The sequence below is a fragment of the Peromyscus eremicus genome, chromosome 5 (assembly GCF_949786415.1).
Source record: "Peromyscus eremicus chromosome 5, PerEre_H2_v1, whole genome shotgun sequence".
NCBI classification, from domain to species: Eukaryota; Metazoa; Chordata; class Mammalia; order Rodentia; family Cricetidae; genus Peromyscus; species Peromyscus eremicus.
This window is the reverse complement of record NC_081420.1, coordinates 48,255,779-48,280,659: the sequence shown is the minus strand read 5'-3', so window position 1 is coordinate 48,280,659 and position 24,881 is coordinate 48,255,779. Positions and strand designations below refer to the sequence as shown.

The 24,881-nt window shown below is 42.9% G+C and overlaps 1 non-coding gene across 1 annotated transcript; it reads right to left on the bottom strand.

The window, feature by feature from the left end:
- Nucleotides 1-16,950: 16,950 nt before the first annotated feature.
- LOC131912179 (U6 spliceosomal RNA) lies at nucleotides 16,951-17,062 on the bottom strand. The gene has a single exon (XR_009379576.1). It is a non-coding gene; the product is annotated as a U6 spliceosomal RNA (small nuclear RNA).
- Nucleotides 17,063-24,881: the final 7,819 nt, after the last annotated feature.

Here is a 24,881-nt window from a genome sequence, read left to right as displayed (position 1 = left end):
CTGATATTTTTAAATTCTGTTTTGTAACCATTCATTCAAAATTATTTAGTAATCACTTACAAGGTGCTACAGACTAAGGAGCAATAAAATACACAAGGGTACATTCTCCTGAAGTAAATATGTAGGATATACAAGTAAAACAAAGTACAATGTGGACTAGAAACATTGGTACTAAGAATGTGGAGACAAAAATAAGCCAGGATAGTAATCTAAAGCAGTAAGGGGTTATCTTACCCAAAAAGGGCACCCATATGGCCTGGGCTTTCTTGTGAGGATGGGGTTCATCAGGGATAGATGACATAATGAGCCTCAGAATTGATAATCTTAGGGAATGTAGGAGTCGTTGGGGAGCGAGGAATAGAGCCCTGGGTTTTCCTCCTCACTTCTGAAGATGGAAAAGCAAAGAGCAACAAAGACTAGGAACTGTGGTGAGTGAACCAGAGCCTACCTCACATTCAGGCAGGATGAACAGAGCTCCACCACCTTCTTGATTTTTAAGCTGTAATTCTGTGTGTGTGTGTGTGTGTGTGTGTGTGTGTGTGTGTGTGTGTGTGTGAATGCATATGTGTATGCAGGTGCACATGCATACATGTGGAGGCCAGAGGTTGCTGTCAGGTATCTTCCTTGATCATTTCACTTTATTTTTTTTATTGTTCTTTGGTAATTTCATACATGAATATCTAGGAAGAAATATCACCAAATGGGATGGCTCTATGGTTAAGAACAGGTATTATTTGTAGCTGGAAGTTTTCCTGTGTCCCGCCTGGGCCCTGCAGTCGGGAAGAATCTCTCCCACCCACATCCTGCAGCTGGTCCCAAATAAACACATAGAGGCTTATATTATTTTCAAACTACATGGCCTAATGGCTCAGGCTTCTCACTAACTAGCTCTTACATCTTAAATTAACCCATTTCTATAAAACTATACCTTGCCATGTGGCCTGTGGCTTACCAGTACATCTTGCTTCTCCTGGTGGTGGCTAGCAACGTCTGGCCCACTCTCCTTTCTCCTCCCATTATCTCTCTTGGATTTTCCTGCCTGGCTCCATCCCACCCCACCATAGGCCAACGTAGCTTTATTTATCAACCAATCAGAGCAACACATATTCACAGCATACAGAAAGGCATCCCACAGCAGTTATTCTTACAGAAAACCCTGTTGGGTTCCTAGTACCCACACTGAGTGGTTTACAACTGCCTATAACTCCATCTCCAGGAGATCTGATGCCCTCTTCTGTCCTGCAAACACAGTGTGTGCATGTATACTAACCTAATCCACATATAGATACATCCACATCCACATAATTAAAAATATAAATAAAATACAGTTTTTTAAAAAATTAACAGGCAGGTATAATGGCACATGCCTTTAATCCCAGCACTCAGGAGGCAGAGGCAGGTGGATCTCTGATTTCAAGGCCAGCCTGGTCTACAGAGGGAGTTCCAGTAGAGCGGGGGCTACACAGAGAAGCCTTATCTCAAAAAAAGTCACCACAATGTTGTCTCAAAGTAGCCCAACCACCAACCACTTCTCACTGTCCAGGAATGGCCATGACCTCTGGCCTCTGCCTAGATCCATTCACCCAGCTAAAAGCTGCACTTTGCATTCTTGTGTTCTCTTATTCACCAAGGGCCAGGTCAACAATGTCAGGGCAGCTTCAGGGACATCCAGCCGTCTGGAGGCTCTGAGTTCAACTTAATGCTGCACCTTTTCCATATTCTTAAAGCAAGGGCTCTACCTTTGGGGCCTATCACATCTCTGGTCATGGGATAGCCTTATCACTTACTGCACTAGCGATTGACCACATGCTTCAGGGACTCTTCAGCAGCAGCTGTGATTTACAAAAAGATAGAGATGTCTCAATATGGGTTGAGAGCACTGATGGTCAAGCAGGGCCTGCAGGTGCTATCAGCCATTGAAATCACAAGAGAGGCCACCGTGGCAGCAGGATATGAAGTGGGCTCCGGAAGAAGACTCATAAGCAACAGCAGGGGAGGTCCTACTGCCATAGCAGAACTGGACCAAAGCCAGAAAGCTCTGCTCAATCCTGCTGTGTGACAACTGGGAACAGGGCTCAGATTCTGGGGAGCAGACATTGGAAAAGGTGGCTAAGGCACTCAGGAACCCCACAAGCAGAGCCAGGGTTAGAGGAAGGATCCTCATCTCAGCAAGTAACTCAGGCTGCAGTTAACTCCAACAAACAAGGGAAAAGTTATTGAGCTGCGTGTCCCAGGGCTCTAGCAAGGGCCCAGAACTCCAGATGTAACTCTCACCACCCATGGGACAGTGGAAAATACAGTGCAGTGCCTGGCGGCTGGACTGACAGGTGAAGGACTTTTTACTAGAGCTCAAATATTCAGGATTAGCAGCTCACAGTCCTGGTATCTGATTGTCTTTGCTGCTGCATAGTTTTTGTCAAAATCCCAGAATTTAAGATGTAGTTAATCTTCAGCGTTTGTGCTAAAAATCAGTGTGTCCCCTCATCTATCTATCTCTCTCTCTCCTCCCTCTCCTTCCCTCTTCCTCCTCCTCTTCCCCCCTCCTCCTTTTGAATGGTGGTAGACTAGGACAGAGACACATGTCTGTACATGTGTACATTTATGCCTGTATATGTGTACATGCACAAACTCATCCACATGTGTATGTGTGTCTCATCCTCACTGTCACCAGATTATTAACCTGGAGTCTTCCTTGGCTTGTTTGCCTAGACTCACTCACTCACATGCTCACATGCCTCTTTCTCAGTCCTGTGAACATTGCCCTCTGTCCCAACTAGCTGTCAGATGTGGTGATATATTTTGTACCCTAATAAAATTTGCCTGAAGATCAGAAAACAGAACAAGCCACTAGATTAAACATAAAGGCCAGGCAATGGTGACACACACCTTTAATCCTAGCACTTGGGAGGCAGAGATCCACCTGGATCTCTGTGAGTTCAAAGCCACCCTGGACTACATGAGATTGACTCAGTCTAGGAGAGAAACAGAGCCAGGCAGTGGTGGCACACACCTTTAATCCCAGCACTTGAGATCTCATACCTTTAATCCCAGTACTTGGGAGTCACACACCATTAATTCCAGCACTAGGAAAGAAGTAATGGATGGGTGAAGAAAGGTATATAAGGTGTGAGGAGACAGGAACTGAAGCCTTTGCAGGCTGAGGAGTCCTAGAGGTAAGAGGTGGCTGTGACTTGTTGCTTTGTCTCTCTGATCTTTCAGCAATCACCCCAACATCTGGCTCTGGGTTTTTTTTATTATAAGACCATTTAGGATTTGTGTAACAGTCAGACTCTTGCCTCTTTGATGCATCATTCTCACTCATACCTTTCAGTGGGTGGGCTACAAATCTCAAGGATTCTCAAAACCCATAGGAGTGAGACTCTCAGTCAATATTCATTGCAATCACATTTCAAGGCCTGAAAAATCTATAACCATCCACCTTACCCACTGCACCACCCATCTTACAATTCATTCACACACATGTAGAACCAACATTATAGAGCCTCTGCCAGAGCCAGGGACTTGGTCACCTGCTGAGGAACATTTGTAAACAAAACAGCTCACCATTAGCTTTGCCAATGTTTGCCAAGACAACATCCCACAAGGCCACAGCAGGACTCTATTCAGACTGTTACTGCTTCTGCAATTTGGAGACCCTGCTCCTTTTCTTGCCTCTTAAAATCATTCTTAGGGCTGGAGACATGGCTCAGAGGCTAAGAGGATTTGCTACTCTTTTTTTTTTCTTTCTTTCTTTCTTTTTTCTTTTTTTCTTTTTTTTTCGAGACAGGGTTTCTCCGTGTAGCTTTGCGCCTTTCCTGGAACTCACTTGGTAGCCCAGGCTGGCCTCGAACTCACAGAGATCCGCCTGGCTCTGCCTCCCGAGTGCTGGGATTAAAGGCGTGCGCACCCACCGCCCGGCCAGATTTGCTACTCTTATAGAGTACCAAGGTTCAACTACCAGCATCCAAGCTGGACAGTTCACAACTGCCTGTAATTCCAGATTCAGGAAATTCAATGCACCTGATCTCCATGGACATTGCATTGAAGTGCACATACCCACACATATAAACATGATTTAAAAAATAAATAAATTATAAATACATAAAATCATTCTCCCGTCTCTGTGATCTTGCTGAAGTTAGTGCCAGATGCAGTCTCAGCAGAATGACACTAGTGAGTTAGTGTTACAGAAATGCTCCAAAACCAATCACATCATTCATTGGTACCAAAGACCGTGCATCCATCCAAATGAATGTAGCCAAAGCTGACAAGGTCATAGGCAGGTTTAATGGCCAGTTTAGAACATAAGCTGTCTGCTGGGCCATTCATAGTATGGATGAGCCAAATGATTCTGTCCTCTGACTGACCAAGAGCCAAGGGAATTGTTGCAAAGAATTTCTGACCAGAGGAAATTGTGGAATATTTGTCATAAATGAACAGACAGACAGAAAAACCCATTATCACCTCCCAAGTCACTCACTGTGACTTTGGCCCTGATCCCTTACAGATCCCCTTCTGGAACTTCAGTCCCTCCATTTCTGTCCTGATACCACTACTACAGGTACATGACTCTGGGCAAATTTCTTACCATCACAGTGTCATGGTTTCCTCATCCTGAAAAGCACGGATTATAATAATACTAAAATTGAACATATGGTTGTTGAGGAGTCGACGCAAACTTCTTAAACATTCACAGCAGTGTGGAATGGTATCTCCAGTCTCCTGGCTCCCACCTGTGCTTTAAGCCTGCGCTTTTCACTCTGCCTGTCCAGTCTCCTCATTCTGTCCCTGTCCTCTGGTCAATTTTTCATTTCTGGGAATCAGGGACAGTCATTTGTCTCTGTACCACAGTGTTACCTGGCAGAGAGCTTTGCTCACAGTGGGTGTGTAATAAATATTATCTCGGTCGCATTTCACTGCTACACAGTGATAGGTGTCTTGGGATGAGGACTGGAGAACCACCTCTCCCCACACTCCCATCTGTTCTAGTTTGTTCAGGGTTCTGGATGCCAGGCAGAGCTAACCACAAGGACCCAGCCACACATCCAAAGTTTCTTCTACTGGAGGAGCAGGAGTGAGCTAGTCAGGGTTCTCTAGAGGAACAGAACCATGGAATGAATATATACTACAAGGGGATTTAATAGATTATCTTATACAATACAATCTGGGTAGTCCAACCATGGCTGCCTGTGTGATAGAGAGGCACAGAATGAGCAGTCCATGAGGCTGGATGTCTCAGCAGTCCCAGCATGACACTTAAAGACTGGGGTACTCTTGGAGAGCCAATGGTCTTTGGTCTTCGGTTTACATTGGAAAGCCAATGGAACTGAGTTCAGATGGCAGCAAAAGATGGTGGTAGCTGTGGCAACCGAATAGAAGCACTCACCTGGAAGGAGCAAAAGTGGGCAGACAGAGCTTTCCCCTCAGACCTCTTTACGTCTAGGCTGTTGTCTAGAAGGTCCTGACCTCCACTCTGGGAGAAGGCCCTCTTCCCTACCCTCACCCCTGTAAATCCTTCCTGGATTTACTATCCACCGGTGTTTCCCTTAAATGATCTCAGATCCAATCACATTGATGAACAAGATTAACCATCACAGGAGTAATGCTTAAACACAAATCTGAGCTTCTGCACTCCAAGAGCAGAATAGAGTTAGGCATTTCTCTAGAGGTAGAGAGTATGATCAGTTTATCCCAAGGGATGCAAATTTACCCAATCTGCCCTAATCAGACCTCTCTAGTTGCCCAGGAGGGAACTCAGCAAGTACTGTGGGCCACTGGGGTGGGTGCCTGGTAGTGAAGACATTGCCTGAAGAAGAAAAATGGAAGAGACGGATGCAGGAAGTGGGCAGGGGTAATGGCAGGTGCTTGTGCTGGCCCTTAGTGTACTGTTTTATGATTGGTTGGCATGTACCTTTTCCAGGTTGTTCGTTTTAGTTTAGATTTTAGTTGTAGTAGCCCAGCCTAGCCTCAAACTCACTGCAATCCCCCTGCAGTAGCCTACCAATACTGGGCATGTACACCACTCGAACTCCTGCTTTGCATAGCTGGGTCACATGGTAGATCTACTTCTAACTCTGTTAGAATCCACCACACTGATTTCCATATTGACTGTACCAGTTTGCAATCCCACCAGCAGTGAATGAGGGTTTCCATTTCCCACATCCTTGCCAGCATTCACTTTCAGTTTTTTCCTTATCTTAACCATTCTGAGTGGGGTAAGGCGAAATTTCAAAGTAGTCTTAATTGCCATTTCCCTGATAGCTAAGGATGTTGAACACTTTTTCAGGTATTTCTTAGCCATTTTTATTTCTATAGGCACTGTACTACTGAGATACCTCCCTACCCATTTTAATTTTTTATTAACGTATACTTATTGTAAAAAAGAGATTCCAATAGTAACATCCATATTCAAGAATATCATGTACTTCGATCATACGTATTCCCATTACCTCCCCCTGTCCTCCTTCCTTCTTCTTGTTCATTCCCTTCCTCTTCCTAAACAGTCTTCTGTGGTGGTATTGTGTTCCCCAAAATATTGTGCACCCTAATAAATTTATCTGGGGTCAGAGAACAGAACAGCCACTAGACAGACATAGAAGCCAGAAAATGGTGGCACTCACACCTTTAATCCTAGCATTCCAGAGGCAGAGATCTGCCTGGATCTCTGTTGAGTTCAAGGCCACACTGGAAATAGCCAGGCATGGTTACTCACACCTTTAATCCCAGGAAGTGATGGCAGAAAGCAGAAAGGTATATAAGGCGTGAAAACCAGGAACTAAGCTGGCTAAGCTTTTAGGTTTTTGAGCAGCGGTTCAGCTGAGATTCATTCTGGATGAGGACTGAGAGGCTTCCAGTCTGAGGAAACAGGATCAGCTGAGGAATTGGTGAGGAAGCTGTGGCTTCTTCTGCTTCTCTGATCTTCCAGCATTCACCCCAATAACTGGCCTCAGGTTTGATTTTATTAATAAGAACTTCTAAGATTCATGCTACAGTCTTCCTTCAACTTCCTGTGTGTGTGTGTGTGTGTGTGTGTGTGTGTGTGTGTGTGTGTGTGCGCGCGCGCGCGCGCGCGCACGTGCATGCACGCACATATGTGTGTATATATATCACCCAGGCTCCACAGAAAAATGTTATATGTTATTTGCCTTTCTGAATCTGGCTTATTTTGTTTTCTATGGCCTCCAGTTGTATCTGTTTTCCAGCAAACAACAGCATTTTGTTCCTCTTGATGACAAAATAAAGCTCCATTGTATGTATACTGCATTTTCTTTATCTGTTCATCTGCTGATGGGTGCCTAGCTTGGCTGTCGTGAATAGAGCCAAAATAAACACAATTTTGCAAGAATCCCTGTGATATGCTGACTTAAGAGTCTTTTTGGGTATATTCCCAGGAGTGGTATAGCTGGATCAAATGGTCATTCTATTTTTAGTTTTCCTAGGAACCTCCACACCGATTTTCTTAACAGCTGCAGTCATTTACAACCCCCTGCGGTGTAAAAGGCTCCTCCTCCCTAGCCTCTCCTTTAGAGTTGTTCTTGTTTGGTTGGTTTAATGATAAGGTGGTTTTGAAGACAGTGGGTAAAGCCACAAAAAAAAAAAAAAAAAAAAAAATGTTCTCTAGGGCCTGCGCTGTGTTAGTCTAAGAGTGGATGCTCCCATTCTGGATATCACTGTGCCTGAGCTGAGCCCGAAGACAGGACTCAGACACCCAGGTGTCCTCTAATCAATCTCTCTCTCTCTCTCTCTCTCTCTCTCTCTCTCTCTCTCTCTCTCTCTCTCTCTCTCTCTCTGTGTGTGTGTGTGTGTGTGTGTGTGTGTGTGTGTGTGTGTGTGTGTTACCTTAAAGAAAATGCGCTGGTTCTTTAAAAGGAAAAAAAAAGCTTTAGGGGGAAAAAAGATGCAGCTTAGTTGGTAGAGTGTTTGCAAGAAGCCCTGGGTAGAGTGGCACACACACCCATAATCTCAGCATCCAGGAAGTGGAAGTAGGAGGATCAGGACTTCAAGATCATCCTTGGCTACACAGTAATTTCAAGGCCAGCCTGGTCTACGTGAAATCCATCTTCCAAAAAAAAAAAAAGTTTTTTAAAGCACTTTAGAAATGAGATTTTTTTAAGTGGGGGCAGGTCTGGGAGAGGGAGAGGAAGGGAAGAAAAGGAAGAATGGGGGAGAAATTAGGGAGCCATTGGTACATTTCTCCTTTCACTCTCTTTCTGGACATATTTGCTGGCAACCTGACTGGCTTTTGAAAGTATCTGAGAGTTGGCAGCAAGCTCCAGTGAGAAAACCCAATCCCTGCTCCTCCAGAGAACTCCATTAGCAAGCTATTTAACCAGTGGCTTCACCTGAGAGAGGACAGACAGCAGCCCACAAGAGACCTCCCAACTCCTTCGAGAGCTCTCAGAAGCAGCTGCGTCCTGCTTCTCAGCCTTGACAACGCTTCCTACTCCTTCCGCCTACAAGAGTGTTCTAGAGAAAGACATTAGCGCGGAGACACTGCCTCCCTCCCATGCTCCACCCGAACAAGGGAATGGAGCTAGATGCCTTTGTTAATGCTCTATGCAGGTTGAGAATGTCCTGGGAAGAGAAGGTGAGCAGAAATCCTGCACTCTGGGCATACGAGCACAGCTCTCCAAAGCTGAGAACACAAAACAGCTTCCTAAGAAGACTGAGAAATTTAGTATGTCTACACTCAGAAACACAAACTTACATAACACAAACATGAAGACCAAATAATCGTTAGCAAAATTTTAAAGCAGCAATGTGAGATGATTTTATTTGTGCAGAAGCTTGTTTGAAAAACTCAGAATTTATTTTCCCATGAAACAACTGTTATAAATACATATAAAGAAACCATTGATGCATTTCTAACATTGACCCTGGAGTCCACTTCAGGGAATGTGTCCCCAGAGACCAGTGCAGTGAGGGGAAAAAGAACCGAAGATAGCCAATGACTTGCTGTTGTTAAATTCAAGAACTAAATAATGATCACACACCACAGAGTAAACTATTTCAACATTATTAAGGAAAATGAGTGCTTATGCAGATATCAAAAGTGGTTGTAACTGGAGAGATGGCTCAATGGTTAAGAGCACTGACTGCTCTTCAAAAAAACCCAGAACCCACAAGTCAGCTTGCAACTATCTGTAATTCCAGTTGCAGAAGATCCATTACCTTCTTCTGGCTCTTGAGTACACCAGACACACACATTGTGCACACACATGCAGGCAAAAATAGAAATAAATTTAGAACTGGAGAGATGGCTCAGTAGTGAAGAGAATTTGTAGCTCTTGCAGAGGACCCAAGTTCAGTTTCCAGCACCCACATGGTAGTTCACAGCCATTCATTACTTCAGTTCCAGAGAATCCAACGCCTTTTCTGATTTCCTCAAGCACCAGGTATGCACATAGTACACATACATGTAGACAAAAATACTAATACACATAAAATAAAATTAACCTAAAAGTTAATTAAGTTCTCCACCCTTCTAATTTCACAGAAATATTTATGTATACATGCAGGCCAAGAGGGCATTTTAGGAAAAAAAATGAGATCATTTATATTAAAACATTAGGCATATAGGCAAAAGGTTTTTTTAATGGTGCTATATTACTTTTTAAATACAAATGGGGTCAGGGAGGTGGCTCAGTGGGTAAAGGGACTTGACACCAAGCCTAATGAACTGAGTTCAATCCCTGGGACATGGTGGAGGGAAGGAACTGACTTCCACAGTCTCCTGACTTCCGTGGAATGTGAGCACTCACACCTACATGTAAAACAAGCGAAGAAATGTCAAAAGTTTTAAATAAAAGTGGGGAGACGCCCCATCTCAGCCTCAATGCATAAAGGCTGGTTTACCCGCTCTGCACTTACTGCTAGTGAGACTAGTTTCATCTTGAAATCACAGAACCTGGAGACAAACTGTGCAGAAAGAACACTGAAAACAGAGAGAGACATTCACTAATATTGTAAAATAACAGTGTCATTATGACATTTCACAGATGTATATAGTATATGCTGATCAATTTCAGTTTCCTGCTCTCCCTTCCCACTGTCCCCCTTCCAAGTCCTCATTCTACTGTAGAGTATTATCTCTATTGGGTTTCCCCCTTTAATTATTATTGGTATATACATGCATACACATTAACATATAAATACAACCTTTTGGATCCATTTAGTGTTGCTCTATGTATATGTTTTTAGAATTGACCACTTGGTATTGGATAGCCAATTAGGGGGCTAGGAAAGACTGATTTTCCCTTTTTTAACGGTCATTAACTGCCTGTAGTTCATCATCTAGGTGTGGGGTCTTGAAGATTTCTCCCATCCACATTAGCATGTCAACTGGTGTTGTTATTGTGCAGGTCTTGTTTGGGTATCCATATTGTTTAGATTTCGTGATTGCACAATCCCTGTTATGTATAGAAGACACAATTTCACAATCTATGCCCTGGTCCTCTGGCTCTTACAATCTTTCTTCTCCCTCTTCTATGATGTTACGGGGCCTCAGGTGGAGGGGTTGTGGTATAGATGTGCCCAATGGGGCTGGAAAAGAAGAACAGCTTGGAAAAGGAGAGTGAGGTCTATGAGTGAATCAGGGCACCCTCAAGGGTGAGGGTGGGCAACACCGATGGGACCAATGTGTTGACCTGCATGTTTAGGAGGGTTCTATACTCTTTCTTAAAGCTCTCTCCTTTCAGCGTGTGGGTTCTGGAGATCAAACTCAGGTCAGAACCTCTCAGGCACAAAGCTGCTGATCCATCTCAGGCCCACCATTCTTCTTTTGACCTGAATAAGAATAGCACAAAGGTAACGGTCTTGCAGCCAGGCAACAACTTCAACAAAGGGTCTTGTAAGCAGCTTCTCTCTCCTCTGCTGCCATATTAACCACCCAGTCCAGAGGATGCAGGCTATAATTTATGCTGGCCATTAAGGCATAGTAACCAGGTGCTCATGATAGCTGCATGATAGTACAATTCTATGATCTGAGTTCTGCTATGGCCAAAAAAAAAAAAAAAAAAAAAAAAAAAAAAGTGAGACTTGGGAAGTAAACTCTGTCCACTTAGAATTCTTATGAATTCCTAACAATACCAAGTACTTCAGACTGTGACATTTTGCAGAGACAGGGTGGCTAAAGGGTTATTCAGTGCTGAGAACATAGCTCAGTGGTAGAGCACTTACCTAACATGAATGAGGCCCCATTTTGGTTTCTTCTCCTGTTGTAATAAAGTACTCTGACAAAAGGAACTGAAGGGAGGAAGGGCTCAAAGTACAGTCCATCATGGTGGGGCAGTCAAAGCAGCATGAGCTCAAAACAGCTGGTCACATCACATTCACCATCAGGAAATAGAAAGACGTGACTGTTTTTCAGGAAAGGAGCCAACCCACAATTAAGATGGGTCTTCTCACATCAGTGAACACAAGCAAGGCATGCTCAGAGGTCCATCTCCAGATGGCACTAGATTCTGTCAAGATGACAATTAACACTAACCTCACAAGTTCAACTCCAGCGATACACAGGCCTACTGGCCAGACAATCTAGCCCAATGGGTGAGCTGAAATCCAGGCTAGTGAGAAACTCTCAAAACACAAAGTAGACAGCACCCGAGAAATCATATCCTCTAGCTTCCACATACATTATGCCTGTTTTCCTACACATATGTGCATCCAAGCATACACACACACACACACACACACACACACACACACACATACACAAATTACTGAACTGTACTCTCACAATATGGGCATTGACACCACAGTTTAGCATTGTGATGAAAATGGAGCATTGTGGTGAAACAATGGAGCACTGTGATGTCACAATATAGCACTCTGGTGGCAAGATAAGGCATCATGATGGCATACAGCAGTGTTGTTCTATCACAGTGAAACGTTATGATGACATAGTAAGCACTATGAAGGCGAAATGGAGGATAGTAATAGTGGTGTGTTGTAATGAAATGATGGAACACTGTGATGTCACAGTTCAGCATTGTGATGCTACAATATACCACCATCACAGACAGGATGCAGTTTTGTGATGGCACAATGAGGTCATAGGGTGGACTCTAGTCCAATAAAGCTGGTGTCCATAAAAAAAAGAGGGAAATTTACAGAAGGTTGTCCCTTTCATTTTGGTCTTATTTGGCAGGACTGACACATGTTCTTTTTGGTTGGTTGGCCGGTTAGCTGATTGGTTGATTTATTTGTTGGTTGATTTTTAGGACAGTGTTTCATATAGCCCAGGCTGGCCTCCAACTCACTGTGTAGTTTTCTCGACTTGAACTCATGGTACATCTGTTTCAGCCTCCAAAGTGTTGGGATTAAGCATGTCCCACTACATGCAGCTACATGTTCTAATTGACATGAGACAATCCCTCCTATATCAAGAAGAAGTGCTATTAGCCTAAAACCTTTCCAGTTGGCAAGCTAAAGTTTTGACTATGAAATGTTCATTGTGATCAAAGAAGCAATAGTTCTTTAGACATAAAAGGGCAAGTACAAAATTTATAGATGGGTTGTCATTTTAGGAAGCCATCTGTATCAGTCAGGGTTCTCTAGAGGAACAGAATGAATATGTATACATGTATGTATGTGTATATATGGCTTACAGGCTGTCCAGCTAGTCCAACAATGGCTGTCTACCAATGGAAGGTCCAAGAATCCAGTAGTTGTTCAGTTCACGAGGTTGGATGTTTCAGCTGGTCTCCACTATATGCTAGAATCCCAAAGAAGTAGACTCTACTGCCAGGGAAGGAGTGGACTTGCCTGTGAGAGCAAGAACAAGCAGGTGAAGAGAGAACTAGCTTCCTTCTTCCATGTACCTTCTACAGGCTGCCAGCAGAAGGTGTGATCCAGATTAAAGGTGGATCTTCCCATCTCAGAAGATCTAGGTTAAAGGTAGATCTTCTTACCTCAAAAGATCTAGATTATATTTCAGGATGATAGTGGTGCACACCTTTAATCCCAGCACCTGGGAGGCAGAGGCAGCTGAATCTCTCAGTTCCTGGATGACCAAGGCTACACAGAGAAACCTTGTCTCAAAAGAGAAAAACAAAAACAAAAACAAACAAAAAAGACCTGAGTTATAAATGGGTCTTCCCACTTCAAATGATTTAATTAAACAAAAATCCCATACAGGTGTGCCCAGCCATTTGAGTTTTAGTTAATTCCAGATGTAGTCAAGTTGATAACCAAGAACATCCATCACACCCTCCTCTTAATAGGTCTTTTCCTATAAGGAATGTCAAATGGCAAATTATAACAATTCCCTTTCAAGATCTTAACTGATCTTATATATTCATCATCAGACGGACAACACAACATTTCACATAGCAGTCTAAGTGTTCCAGTGAGACAAGCAGGTAAAGATTGGAGAAATAAGAAATAAAGAACATAGTGTATCAGTCATTTCAAAGCTACTGCCATTGTAAGGGAGGGACAGAAACACAGAAAAATGATGAGATGGTTGTTCTTCAGGTCATTTCTTTTTGTATAAGGATTAAGAAGAATGGGGTTTCACCATTGAAACCTATTGAAATCAGTTATGGGAAATTTGGCCGTTCTAATTTCTCCTGGCTTCTTGGAAGGTTAGATAAACAGCTCCGTTTCAGTTTGCTGATGTAGAACTTTAGCATTACTCCATTTTTCTTTTTAGTCTCATCTGTTGAGGCCCAAACAACGGTCTCCTGTAATGTTGATTGAATAGGACCATCCCATCGGGAACTGTACGTCAATCATTCATTCCTATCCCACATCATCAACGGAACCAATATTCAGGACCATTATCCAAACAATTATGGAATAGGAGATAACTGGAATTTGCAGGTACGTGCACAGAGGTGAACGTACTGACACAGGAGAGTCGTGAAAGCCATTGTGCCTCAAAGCATCACCTAAGCTCCATTTGCTACAAAATTCTCCTCTTATCACTCATTTTTCTTTTCTGTTGTCTTACTCCCTTCCATGTACACATTTCTCCCTCTCAAGCACTGAAGTAGGCACAGGTACAGACACAGGTGCACATTTGTCCCAACTCCAAGGCTACCCGCAGCCTCGAGTCTCTGAAGAAAATTTTCCCTCTCTGATGAAACAAAAATGTTAGACTTTGGAAGATACTTTGAGCTATCATTGCTGTTCTACACACACACACACACACACACACACACACACACACACACACACACACCCCTTCCAGGAATATTACAGATACATACTAAGTCATCTCAGATGCCAACAGGCTTTGAGAAAGTCTTATCCCCACTGGCAGATGACAGAAAGGAAATTGACTAGAAGGCAAAGCTCTCTCTTCCGCTGGCTCCTGTGATCAACAACTCCAATCTTTTCATCGGCATTTCCTATCCCTCCCTTTTGATTCATTCTGCTGACTCCATGTTAGACAGGAACAAGAACAAACTGCAAAGTTTCCTCCTCTTTTCAAAATAAACCTCTGACTTAGAAACGAAGGCTGTTATGGTTTGCACATGGAGTGTGTCCTACTTTTTATCATTAACTTGACACAACTTAGAGTCACCTGGAAAGAGGGAATGTCAATTGACTAATTGCCTAGATTAGACTGGTCAGTAATATGTCAGTGGGACAGGCTCTTGACTGCCAATTGATGTACCAGCTGTGGCCTGCACCATTCCCTTGGCAGGTGGTCCTGGGCTGGAGATGAGCCTACGAGCAAGCCAGAGTGTAAACCAGCAAGCAGTATTCTTCCGTAATTCCTACCCTGACTTCACTCTATGGTGGATTGTGACCTGGAAGGGTAAAACAAATAAATCCTTTCATCCCCAAGTTACTTTTGGTCAGAATGTTTCATCACAGCAACAGAAAATCAAACTAGAACAAAGTGTCTCCCCACAAGGCTGACATGAAATGGCTGCTTCCCAGCTGGTGGCACTGTTTGAGAGGTGTTAGTTTCATTGGTGAGTTCAGAGCTAAATGGGCTATTAGGAGGTAGGACCTAGTTGGAGGAACTGGGTCATTGGGGATATACCCATAAAAGTTGTATCTGCCCCTAGTCATCTACATCACCACTACACTCGCACCTCTGTCCATCATCAGATTAATAGCCTTCCTCTCATATTTGATGGAGTGGAAGGATGGGCTTTTTGAGAGACTCCAGCAAGGAGAGAAGGTTAACTAGTTGTTACTCAACCTCTCTGAGCTAGCAGGTTTTCACCCCAGCCTCTGAATCTTGAGTCTTATTTATAAATAGAATGATAGAGATTTAGTTAAAGCTACCTTTAGCAGCAGCGACAGAGCCAGTGCCTATGGGAAAAGAATTCCCACCAGGCTGTAGCCTGAACAGCCAGGCTGCTGCCAGAGAGGCAGGCCGGTAACTGTGGAGATGCAATTGATGGCTGAAATAGCAGATTAAGGCGCAGCCACTGTGCTGAAGGTAAAACAACAGGTTACCTTCCATTGAAGCTCAGGGAACCTCTGCAGAAAAGAGGTAGGAAAAATTGTAGAGTCAGAGGGGATGGAGGAAACCAGGAGAACATAGTATACCAAATCAACTAAGCAGGGCTCATATGGGCTCACAAAGACTGAAGCAGCAAGCACAGGGCCTGTGTGAGTCTGCACCAGGTCCTCTGCATATATGTTGTGGCCATTAGCTTGATGTTTCTGTGGGACTCCTAATAGTGGGATCTGGTGTGTCTCTGACTCTTTTGCCTACTCCTGGGACTCTTTTCCTACTTTGGGTTGCTTTGTCCAGCTTTTGACTTGTCTTACTGAATTCTGTTTTGTTGTGTTTGGTTGTTAGCTCTTAGAGGCCTGCTCTTTTCTGAAGAGAGGAGAGGGAGTGGATTTGGAGGGGAAGGGAAGGGGGCTGGCAGGAGTATAGGGAGGGGAAACTGTTGTCATTTTGTATTGTGTGAGAGAATCTATTTTCAACTAAAAAATGATTTGATGTTTAAAAAAAAATAATTTCTCCCTGATCAACAGTGTAAAGCAGCTAGACAATTTCATAATAATATCACAACCTCTGGACACTTTGTGGAATAATATGCATGGAAGCAGAAAAGGTTTCTTTTCTCTTTTCAGTAACTCGAGTAAATATACAACACCTAGCCAAAGTACATCCTCTAGCAGGCGGAGAGGTTGTGGTTGTGTTCTTGCTCATTGTTTACATAATCTGTTTCTTCACCATTTCTCTGACAGGAGAGAGATTTCCAGGTATCCTGCTGAAGCTATAAGTTTGTTATGTAATTTTTGATTATGTGGCTCTTTCTCTTTTCATGGGGAAGAGCAGACTCCGAGTAATGAAGCTGGAAATTGATTTATGTACTTGAGCATACAAGCCAGCAATGTTCTCATTACTTCTTTGGTGATGCTGCATCCTCAGATGATCTGGACAGTCACCTTTGTCGTTCTGTGAAAGATGGATTATGGAAGGGCAGGCTCCCTCTGCAGAACCTCAGAGCTCACGTAATCCACTCAATGAAAGGATGCGAGTCTAGCAATTCAGATGCATCCAGTGACAGGCCACGCACAACTGATAAGTAGCTGTTTTCTGTGTCTCTGCTGAGTCTTTGTCAAAGGAAGTTACCCACATAATTATTTTCCTTTGGAGCTCCTGCGAGACCACACCACCTGAGGGGCGACTGCAAAGATGCTTATCTGTAAGTCTGCTCTCTGATATCAGGATATCAGCACTTTCCCAGGAAAGCTTGCTCATTAGCAGTTAAGAGCCCTGCCACCGTTGTTTCCCTACTCTTTGTTAGGTCGGCGTTTTGTGCCAATCATTGTCTTATGCTCTTGGATGAACCTTAAGATCTACTTTTTGTTCACAGCAGCCTACAGTTTCACTTACTAGATTGTAATGGCTTTGAATTAGCTAAAATAGTATCAGTTATGTATAAATATCACTATTTATACATTAATTTGCACCATAAAATCTTATTTATAAAAAGTGATGGTCTAGAAGGGTGAGAGACCTAAATAAATAATTTTTTTTTAAACGCTTCACGAATTTGCGTGTCATCCTTGCGCAGGGGCCATGCTAATCTTCTCTGTATCGTTCCAATTTTAGTATATGTGCTGCCAAAGCGAGCACTAAATAAATAATTTTAACAGGATGCCACAAGGACCATAATAAAGCTCAGCTCATTTCCTTGACTTTATTAAGACAATGTGCCAAGGAAGTCTCTCAAAGGTATTAGGGCCTTGAACAGTGAGTGGGGGAGGGGGTGAAGGAAAAGGATGACACCAAGAAGAGCTTCTGTCTGAGGTTAGCCTAGACATTTGCCAAATGATGACTCCAGGGGTCCCTAACCAACACCTATCCTCATTCTTAACCACTGAGGTGGCAAGCTAATAAGAAGTCTGCTGGCCTGGCTTAATGAATTGAAACGATCCAACTGTAATTAGCACATTTATTACTTTAATATGAATCAATGCTTCTAAAGCCTCTGAAAAGACTTTAATCTCAAAGATAAATTGAGACCTTCCCACACTTCCTTCATACTATTGAGATATCTATTCTTACTTCTTGGTATAAATCACTAACATTATCCTCAAAATATTTCCAATCATAGTGGATCTCAAATCATCAGAATGAATGTAATTAAGTTTCACTGTAAGTTGTTCTGAGGCTTCCTGAAAACCCCAAGGAAAGAAGAGGAGGAGCCATTTCCCAGCTAGGACCAGATTCTGACTGACGGTGACAGGAAGAAGCTGCATTTGCAGAAAAACCCACAGTAGTGCTTTCCAGCCACATCCTGCCTGGGGCAGCAGGAAAGGGCCGGTGGCCAGGTTCCCACTCTCTGCCATCACTTGTTGTCTTTGTGCCCTCCCTCCATCAGGCCAAACACAGATCGATACCTAGTTGCCTACCAGGGTCTCTTTTGAGGTTATCGCTCCCGATCCTTCATTTGATGGATGCATAATATTGATCAAATTGACTGAGAGTTGAAAAGCTGTTTTCTGTCACAGTTTGATGAGTTACCATTTTCTGCCAGATAAAGAAGTTTCCACAAAGCAAGAAAAATTACTTTTCTGGGGTCTGCCCTTGCTCTATAGAAACAGACCCATTGTTAAGAGGCTTAAAGTGGAAACAGCAAGACAATTCAGGCTTTGCTGGGACTATGCCAAACTTTTGACATTCTATGTGTGTTTTCAAAACCACAATTTCTTTTCGTAGGGAAGGATATTTAAAAGCATTCTTTGGAAACGTCAAAGCAAAGTAAAATCTATTAAATACCTAGGATATGGTCTTTGAATAACACTAAATAAGAAATAACAGTTTTCAAAAGATATAGCTACCAAGGTTCTGATCTATTTTATGATAAATGTCCATTTATCCAAAATGTTTCCAGATTCTGGGATTTTTTATAAAAATTAGATTACCAAAAGAAACAGCCTCTAGCTATACTCTTTTCTCATTTTCAAATTTATAGCTACTTCCTCCAATGACAAAAACAAAATTGCTAGCCCAAACTACTGCAAAAAGAAGTTTACTAATCAGGTTCAACATCTGCCAAGGCTACAGTTCCCCTTGCGCACTGGACAATGCAGAGATCTTGGGTGTAGAGTCCACTGAGATCTGATGAATACACCTCTCATAGAATCATCACCCCAGGCCACGTTTATAGAGGATTTCTGCAATCCCAGAAATTACCTTCCTGCCCACTGTAGTCACGCCAGCCCTCATATTCACCGTCCTGGTTAGCTGTTTGTCCACTTGATAGTAGCTAGTTATCTTATCTGAGAAGAGGAAATTGAGAGAACATCTCCATTAGGTTGCCTGTAGAAAACTCTATAGGGCATGTTCTTTTTTTTTTTTTTTTCTTTCTTTTTTTTTAACCAACTAATGATAGAGGTCCTGGCTCAATGTGGGAGGTGTCATACCTAGGCAGATGGTCCTGGGTGTTATAAGAAAGCAGGCTGAGCAAGACAGCAGGAGTAAGCCAGTTAGCAGTGTTCTTCATGGTCTCTGTTTCATTTCCTGCCTGGAGTTCCTGCCCTGACTTTCCTGCATGGTTACTATAAACTGTAAGCTGAAATAAACCCTTTCTTCCCCAAGTTGCTTTTGTTCATGGTGCTTTATCACAGCAACAGAAACCTCACTAGAACACTCACTGTTCTGAATACCATGGAATACCTCAGCCCATACTTAAACTTAGTAGGCATGAAATCATAAAACCACATGTCTGTCTGCATCTGGGTTACCTGGATCAAAAGATGTAGCATTTATTTGTGTGGCCATGTCTATGAGTTGTTCATTCTCTTTATTACTGAAGAGTATTCCATGGTATGAATATTCCACACTTTGCCTACCCATGTTTCTGTTGGTGGACACTGGTTTTGCTTTTTGTTTTGTTTTCACTGGGCTAAGAACACTTAATATGAGATCTACTATTATTATAAAATTTGAATATTTGTGTGTGAACAAGTGAGTGTATGGTAGCTAAAGGCCAATGTCAGGTGTCTTCCTCTGAACTGTCACCTTATTTTGTGTGTATTTGTTTGTATGTGCTGTGTGTACACACACGACTCAAAGTGTACATACATGCACATGGAAGTAGAGGTTGACATCAGGTATCTAATTGCTTTTCATTTTTTCTTTTTTCATTTCATATAAGACAGGGTCTCATTATGTAGCCCTGGCTAGTCCAGAACTCACCATATATACCAAGCTAGCCTTGATCTACCTGCCTCTGCTTCCTCAATACTGAGATCAAAGGTGTGCATCACCATATCCAGCTCAGTATGTCTCAATCTTGATGGCTGATGTTTAATGGGGAACTAGTTGATAAAGGTTGGGACTGTGGCAGTTTCCTAAATAAGACAACAATAAATCAACAATGAAGTTTTCTGCATTGCCTGACTGACCCTTTTATGACAGATTTCTCTGTAGCATGTGATGCTGCTTAACAGCATTTTACCCACAGAACCTGCCAAAATAGGAGTCAAGTCAGGTGGAGGGGAGTATGTGCACAGTCCCATACTCAGAAGGCTGAAGCAGGACAATCATTTGAGCCAGAGTTTGGAGGTATGCTGTGCTACACCTGTTGTTCACTCTAAGTATCAGTAGTGGGACCATAACTGTGAACTTCACGTCAGCCTGGGCAACATGGTAAGAACCAGTTTTAACCCAAAACACTGACTGTTGCTGTGGATGTCTTTCTGTACACAGTGAATATATGTTGCTCTGATTGGTTGATAAATAAAATGCTGATTGGCCAGTAGCCAGGCAGGAAGTATAAGCGGGGCAAGTAGAGAGGAGGATTCTGGAAAGAGGAAGGCTGAGTCAGGACACCCCAGCCCGCCGTCCAGAGCAGCATGTAATGGCACACAGGTAAAGCCACGGAACATGTGGCGACATATAGATTGACAGAAATGGGTTAGTTTAAGTGTAAGAGCTAGTCAGTAGTGAGCCTGAGCTAATGGCCAAGCAGTTTTAATTAATATAAGCATGTATGTGTTTATTTGGGTCTGAGTGGCTGCAGAACTGGTGGGTGAGAGAGGTTTGTCCTGACCTTGGAAAGGGTGGGACACAGAAAAACTTTTAGCTACAGGCTGTGGTAGTTTGAATGTAATTGGCCTCCATAATCTTGTAAGAGTGGTACTATTAGGAGGTGTGGCTTTATTGGAGTGGGTATGGACTAGGTGGAGGAAGTGTGTCACTGTGGGGGTAGGATTTGAGGTTTCCTATGCTCAGGATACTGCCTAGTGTCTCAGTTGACTTTTTGTTGCCTGCAAGCCAAAATATAGCCAGTACCATGTCTGCCTGCATACCACCATGATCCCCGCCATGATGATGATGATGATGGACTGAACCTCTGAAACTGTAAGCAAGCCATCCCAATTAAATGTTTTCTTTAAGTTGTCATGGTCATGGTGTCTCTTCATAGCAATAAAAACCCAAACTAAGGTCAGGTGGTAGTAGCACACACCTTTAATCCCAGCACTCGGGAGGCAGAGCCAGGTGGATCTCTGTGAGTTTGAGGCCAGCCTGGGCTACAGAGCGAGATCCAGGACAGGCACCAAAACTACACAGAGAAAACCCTAACTAAGATACCGACCATGATTAATCAACGAAGTGTGTGCAGTAGTATTAATCCTCTGTTGACTTTTTACCAATGTTCAGTGTCTTCTTCACCAGTAGGTTCCATCCCAGGAAATCATTCTTTATGTTGTTCATTTTTAAGAGGCAGCTCCTTTCCCATTAAGATTTCATCATAAAGCTACAGCAATTCAGCCACATCTTCAGGCTCACTTCTCATCCATCCTCATGCTGCTTCTTCCCCATTGGCAGCGACTTCCTCCACTGGAGCCTGGAGCCCTCAAAGCTCCCTAACGGGGGAATCATTTCTTCCAAGCTCCTGTGAACGCTGCTATTTGACCTCTTCCCATGACTCATGTTTTTAATGACTCTAGAATGGCAAATGCTTTCCAGAATGTTTCAGTTTAAATGCTTGAGAGAAATCACTCTCTGTGACAACTAGACTTATAAAATGTATTCATTAAATATTAAAGCTTTAAGGTCAAATTATTCCTTGATCCACAGGATGCAAAATGGATATTGTATTGAAGGGCATAACAAATACATTGAGTCCTAGTGGCACTGGACTGCAATCCCAGATACTTAGAAGGCCAAAGCAAGAGGATTTCAAGTTCAAAACCAGTCTGAGATAGAGGGTGACTTCAAGTCCAGCCTGGGCAACTCAATGAGAATCTGTCTCAAAATAGTAAAGGGTTGAACTAGCTCAGTGATAGAGTACCTCCCTAGCATGTATGAGCCCCATGAAGTCCTATCCCTCACTCAGGGACTGTAGGTAGTCAGTGGTACTGGAGGAAGGTGGGTCATTTTCTTCAGTGGTGTAAACTCTGATAAGCTGCCCATGTTCCAGTGAGTAACCCCTGACCTATGCTCATATAAGCAACCATAATTAAACTCAGCGAGTTAAAAAAAAAAGACATACAACAAAGTAGGAGACTTACTGAAGAAGGGCTTCAGTGGTGGAGAGAGGGGAGTGACAGTGAATAATGGGGGTGAAATGATCAAAATTCAGTATGTACGTGAACTAAACCTTTAAATAATAATAAATAAACGCTTCTAAAATACATTATGAGGGAAAGTTTTGATTGGAGAAATTTTCTAAAAATGCCCTCTAGGCCAATAATAACTAAAAACAACTGGGAAAATATTTAAATGAATGTTTTAAAAGCATGGTTTTACAAAATAATTGAAAAAATTAAACACATCCCAAGGATCTCCATCACTGTTTTTAGTTAGGGAAACTTTTGTTTTTAAGTCATGTGCCAGTTAAGATTCCTGCATATGACTGTAGCAGGAATCTTAAAAGGTCTTATTAATTAAATCAAACCTGAAGCCAGTTATTGGGGTGAATGCTGGAAGATCAGAGAAACAGAACAGGCCACAGCTACCTCACCTCGCCAGTTCCTCAGCTGATCCTGTTTCCATAGACTGGAAGCCTCTGAGTTCTCATCCAAATGGATCTCAGCTGAACTGCTGCTCAAAAGCCTGAATGCTTAACCAGCCAAAAGCTTCTAGTTTCTGGTCTTCATGCCTTATATACCTTTCTGCTTTCTGCCATCACTCCCTGGGATTAAAGGCTCACTTCTTGGGATTAAAGGCGTGAGTCACCATGCCTGGCTGTTTCCAATGTGGCCTTGAACTCATGGAGATCCAGAGGGATTTCTGCCTCTGGAATGCTAAGATTAAAGGCATGTGTGCCACCATTTTCTAGCCTCTGTATCTAGTGGCTGTCCTGTTCTCTGACCCCAGATAAGTTTATTAGGGTGCACAATATTTTGGGGAACACAATACCACCACATATGAGTTCTACCCTTTCCTACCTCCCCTTCCAGGGGGAGAAGCTTAAGGCAGAGAGCCTTGAAAGGTGCCCATACTCAACCAGTAAGCAACTGTTAGAGGCAGGACAGGGAAGGCCTGTGTGAAATGGATTATTATTATACACTGCAGCTACTTAAACACTTATCTCCTAAGAAGACACAACACAAATCTGACCCAGGTCTCTCCCAGTACCCAGGACACACAACCTTTAGTCGAGGCTGTTAGTTAACAAGTATCACAAAAACATCAGGAACCCACTCCTGAGATAACTCACCAGAACCTCTGATCACAGTATTAAGCCATTTGTGAGGGCAGAGTCCCATAGTCTAATCACTTCTTTTCCCTTTGAGACAGTATCTCACTCTGTGGCCCAGGCTAACCTCAAACTCATGACATTCTTCTAGATCAATCTCCCAAGTACAGAGATTCCACTATGCCTGGCTATCTCCACCCTTTAATACTGTTATGACAACTAAATATCAACATGGAATTTAGGAGAAACACTCAAATTACAACAGATAGTAAGGGTCACTTAAGGGTATACCATAGTGATTTTTTTTTTAATTTATGTGCATTGGTGTGAGGGTGTCAGGTCCCCTGGAACAGGAGTTACAGTTGTGAGCTGCCATGTGGATGCTGGGAATTGAACCTGGGTCCTCTGGAAGAGCAGCCAGTGTTCTTAACTGCTCACCCATCTCTCCAGTCCCTAGCATAGTGATTTAATGTGATAGTCTTTCTGTAGGTTTTACTCATAAATAACACTTAACACATGAATGAAAAGTAATTCTAAAGTGAGTTGTGAGGTTTTAAAAGATTTTTCCAAGATTTTTTAAAATTTTTACTTGTGTGTGTCATGTGCATGCATACCACGTGTACAAGTGCCTATAGAGGCCAAAAGAGAGCATCAGGTTCTCTGGAGCTGGACTTACAGGCAATGGCAGCTGCTTGAGTGCTTGGAACCAACATCCAAGCACTCTCTCCAATCCCAGAGATTAAGGGAAAAAAACTTACATTAATGTGAAATTATTAACTCCGTTCAAGTTGCCTGAATGCTCAAAAATTATGCTGTTGGAAGTGAGGACAGAGGAAGACAGAGAAGGGATGCCTACTTTATAATAAAGGTAGGAAGGTATGCTGTATTTGGAGATCTCTAGACAGCAGAGTGTTGAAGTTGATTCTTTTCAGAAGGCAGATGTTTATCCGTACTCCTGAGCTCAGAACACAGCTTGGTAATCTGCAGGGCAGATGCCTGGGCACTTCTGTTCCCAAAGGTCCTGGGGAGGGAAAAAGAGGGAGACCTGACAGCTACTCCTGCATCTGCATTCATGAAGCAATTCTGTATCATACTTATGCTCATGGCTGACCACAGACCTTTTCTTCTGAGACACACAGCAGTCTATGTATGTGCATGTCAGTCTTCCAAGTACTGAGATTTCACTACACCCATGAATGTGTGCGTGTTACATGCATACACATGTGCACACTTACCCTGAAATATTCAGCTTGAGTTATGTTACCAACCAGGTCACTGTACCATGTTTTTCACAGGAGTACACTGCATGCTGGCCTCAAGCCAGGTTAAATAAGAAGATATGAAAACTAACTTGCTTGATGTCTAAACTGTCAGTACAGACTTTTAGAAAACAGTGCCCTCCAGGAGACCTGGGAAATTTGCTCTGGTGAGCCTTGTGTGTCAGCCTTACTACAGGATATGGACCAATAACTATTTGATGAACATAGACAGGAATGAGTATGAAGAGATCCACATATTTCATAGAGAATGTGCACATTTTGAGAATCTCTGCCAAAGTAAGAGTAGAAGGAATTCGCCCCACCAGCATGCCCTGTGTCTGATAATACCACTGCTTATGTAAGCCTTCTGGAGAAGAAGTTGGAAGGGCAGATTGATATAAATGGCTTTGCTCCTACTGGTTCTGCTCTGCAATAGATCTCACCCAAATCTAGTTTTTTTCCTTCGAACTGAAGGAGGCAGTAGAAATGAGTCCACAAGATCAAAGCAGTTGGTAACAGCACAACCACCAACCAAAAGGAG